General features: G+C 40.0%; 1 protein-coding gene across 2 annotated transcripts in view; it reads left to right on the top strand.

Moving 5' to 3' along the window:
* The window catches only part of LOC116706115 (uncharacterized), a gene marked incomplete at its 5' end in the record, with an annotated part of 25,882 nt that overhangs the window by 20,658 nt on the left and 905 nt on the right, over positions 1 to 4,319 (top strand).

The raw sequence follows: 4,319 nt of genomic DNA, 5'->3' as shown, positions 1-4,319 counted from the left end.
CAACTTTTTTCACCTGTCTACCATATGATTTACACAGGAGGTACTCAAAATTTCAGTCTGTTTTTCACCTGATATTTTGTGTAGGCCTATCCCATCCATGCAAAAGCTGTTATTTTGTGTGTTTACCAGGTCACAATAATCAACCTGAAATAATTTAGAGAGGTCTGCTGTTCTCTAGCAAAAGTTACATAAGGGGTACCAAAAATAAGATATTTTAAGTACATTGGCACGACACCTCCACAGACCACGGTTGTTTTGGTTTCCCATCCGTGTCCAAAGCCAACATTAACAGTTGTCTATAGTGGCCTGAAGTTTTTGTTTCCGACGTCATGACAACCCTAACCCTAACCCTAACAACCCTAACCCTAACCCACTAACCGTAACCCTAACAACCCTAACCCTAACCCACTAACCCTAACCCTAACCCTAACAACCCTAACCCACTAACCATAACCCTAACCCTAACAACCCTAACCCCCTAACTCTAACCCTAACAACCCTAACCCCCTAACCCTAACCCTAAAAAACCCTAAAAGTTAATCTTGAATCTAAATGTTATTGTGGTTTCAAACTGTATCTGAATGTAAGATTTGATGGTTATTTTAGGAGATGCAGCAGTTTACGTTACAGAAGAAGTTATTTTAATTGACTATTAAATGACTAATTTAAATATATTGGACTACAGTAAGTGTTTGAATTTAATGAGCTTCGAGTCTTAATGGAATCTGTAGCAATCCTCTTTGTTATGGCTGATAATAATATAAATATGCAAATAAAAGTATTAATGGTCAGTGGAGTCAGTAACAGTCTTCTACATTCTATCTGACAACAATATATTCTGCAGATAAAGAAATTCATTCATTCTACACTGGGTTTTGTTACTTTTCTCTGACTTTGTCTCCTGTCCCAGTCACCTCACTCAGTTCAGGCAGGACTCTCATCAGGGTTTTAACATTTTGTTAAAACTAGTCTCAGTAACCCCAGACCTTCCAGGGATTAAAGTATTAACTAGTGTAAAGTGACAGGTGTTTTGTAGTTCTCTTTCTCTCTCTTCAGCAAACAGACCACTACCCAAGCTTTTGTTTCTCAGCTCTCGTAGTAAAGCTTCCCTCTGTTGGGTTGAACACCTCTGTGTACACTGGGCTCTAACATTTGTCTATGTAACGTATAAATGCATCTAAAATAATTGCTCAGGCTCAATTCTGAAGAAGTGGAGAATGGAGGAGAATGATGACGAAAAGTCAGGGGATTTCCACAGAGAGAGTTAAGCTAATATTACCATTCACTTTAAAAGGTAAAAGAGGAGATGACGTCAGTGTTAGGAAATTACTCCATCATCACAGGAAGATGCTACAGCATTTTAATTTTTAAGAAGCAGCGCGTCAGAGTCTTTGACAGTTGTGAGAGCGTGGAGGGAGAGAGAAGCACGATGGCTCAGTTCAGATGGATTATAGTGTTTTCATTTCTGATGCTGATGTTTCTCATTACAGGTAAGAAGAACACACTCACACACACACACACACACACACACACACACAGACACACACACACACACACACACACACACACACACACACACACACACGCACACACACACAGACACAGAGTTCCTGCACTGTTTACCTGCAAATTTATTTTTTGCATGCTCAACACATTTTGAGTGAGATGGGTTTTTTCTGCGTTGTTTTCTGTGGCTGATAATAAACTTTTACAAATAAAAGTATTAAGGGTCAGTTCTACAGGTTTTTTGTAGTTGTCTCTCTCTCTCTCTCTCTCTCTCTCTCTCTCTCTCTCTCTTTCTCTTCAGCTAGCAGACCACAACCCAAGCGTGCCTCTGTTCAGTGGATATTTTGTTTCTCAGCTCTCGTAGTAAACCTTTAAGTGATTAACTACAGTTCAGATGGACACTGATGAATGTGTTGATCACTAATGTTTCTGATGATTATCTGATCATAGTTGTTTTGGTAAAACCTGCAGAGCTCTGCTGCTGGTGTTACCCACACTCTCACCCAACACTTCTCCTTCAGTTCTCAGAAACAAACTGCAAAGATGCAAAGAGGAACCAACAGGTGTCACACAGTAAAACGTCATCTTATGTGGGATCTTTCAGCTGCTGCAGTATTTTCATTTTTAAGAAGCAGCGCGTCAGAGTCTTTGACAGTCGAGAGAGCGTGGAGGGAGAGAGAAGCACGATGGCTCAGTTCAGATGGATTATAGCGTCTTCATCTCTGATGCTGCTGTTTCTGTTTACAGGTAAGAGAACACAAGATTTGTTGTAACGTGGTGAGTTTAGGGAACTCTTGGAAACCGAAAATGAGACACATTTGCAACCTAAAATTATTTTCACACTAACTCTAAACATAAGAGTGATATTCATATCAGTTTATCATATTAATCTCTCTCTTCATAAACAGAAACAGCTGGGTCATATTCCACCACCTCTGTCAGAGCTGGAGATGACGTCACTTTGTCTTGTAAACATGTGATAGATGATCAGGATAAGTGTGGCAATACTTCCTGGATCTTCGGTGGTTCAGAAACAGTGATGTTGTTTCAACACGGGGAAATACACAAAGAAGCTGAATCTAAATCAGACAGATTGAGTGTTACAGAGAACTGTTCTCTGGTTATAAAGAAGGTCACAGAGGAGGATGTTGGTAGTTACACCTGCAGACAGATCGGATCAGGAGAGAAACAACAGGGTGGAGACGCTGTTCATCTGTCTGTTGTTACCAGTGAGTATTTACATCATCATGGTTTCAAATTGTCTTGTTGGAACAATATACTGAAGTTTTTCAATAATTATGATTACAGTGATGAAGTTAATTCTACTCTTGTTGTCTTTCTCTCACGACATCTCCGTCTTCACCAGTGACTGAGCAGGAGAACAGTGATACAGTCACCGTGATCTGCTCTGTGAGGGGATATTCAGGGTGTAGACACTCAGTGAAGTGGCTGTATGAGGGTAATAAGACTGACGTGGAGACAACACAGCATTCCTGTTCAGCCACTGCAACATTTACAGCATCTCACGTTCATCAGAAGTCAAAGTATTACGAGTTATTAAAGTGTGAAGTGACGGAGGAGTACAGTAAAGAAGTGAAGCTGTTTCCTTTCATCCCTCCTCCGTCCTCAGGACAGACTCCAGGTGAGAACATGATGATATGATAATTACACTGAATGTCATATATACTGTATATATACAATGTAATTTTAGCTTTTTGTATTTCATCATTCCTGGTCATGATATACTTGTTAATGTAATCATTAAGGAGTGCTAGGATAGCTCAGTTGGTAGAGCGGACGCCCATATATAGAGGGTTACTCCTTGACGTGTTTGACTCCAGCCTGCGGCCCTTTGCTGCATGTCATTGACCGGAATTCTGCTTTAAATGTCTTCAGCTGTCCTGTCAAATAAAGACCTAAAAATACCCAAAAAACGATCTTGAAACCCCCCCCTATAATAATTAAAGTTGCAAGCAGCACTGGATGAACCCTCACCGTTCAGAGTATGGCTCCAATGACCTTTTTTGTACGACTTGAAATGCTAAATATGTGTAGCAAGTTTTGTTACTGCAAACATAAACGTGCTGCAGGGGCTTTATTTCTTAAACTTTGTAGGGGGCGCTAGCGAGACATTTTCATGTGCCTATTCCCAAAATCCCTGAAACACGTACCGTACATTTTCACCAGACTTGATGCGACCTTCAGTTTCAAATGGTTCCTTTGCCGATGTCGGCATTCAAGCCATAATAACATGTATCCATTAAGATGATGATGCAGCATCAACACCACTACCAACAACTACAGAAACAACAATGACCACAATAACAGGAAATAAATAGACAACAATAGACAAGATAAAAACAACTCAACGTTTGAAAATGCTGATGGAAGAACACCAAGGTAGTGATTGAACAGAACTACATTTACAGTTAGGAAAGACATGCAGTCAAAAGACTCTTCATTCAGCTGTCAGAGATATAAAGACAGCGTAAGAACATGCTAACAAGTAGCTCGTCATCGTAAACACCTCAGACTATATTTAGCACTTCTAACTTCTCTTTTCAGGCTGGTGGAGGTGGCTGCTGCTCGCTGTGTGTGTGGCTGTTGCAGCTCTCTTAATAATCACTGTGGCTAGCCACAGATGGAGGAAAGCTAAAGGTGAAGACATTCACAGATGAAACTTATGAACAAGTAAATAAACAACAAGTTTCAATAAACCTAGATTTTTAATTAGGAAGCTAAATTCAACTTTTTAAAATTAATTTTTAGGGGAAACAACACAGATGGATGACGACAGGGTGAGTCTTAAAACT

The sequence above is a fragment of the Etheostoma spectabile genome, chromosome 18, assembly GCF_008692095.1.
Source record: "Etheostoma spectabile isolate EspeVRDwgs_2016 chromosome 18, UIUC_Espe_1.0, whole genome shotgun sequence".
Taxonomy (NCBI): domain Eukaryota; kingdom Metazoa; phylum Chordata; class Actinopteri; order Perciformes; family Percidae; genus Etheostoma; species Etheostoma spectabile.
The sequence above is the reverse complement of the archived record's forward strand: the minus strand, read 5'-3'. Positions and strand labels throughout refer to the sequence as shown.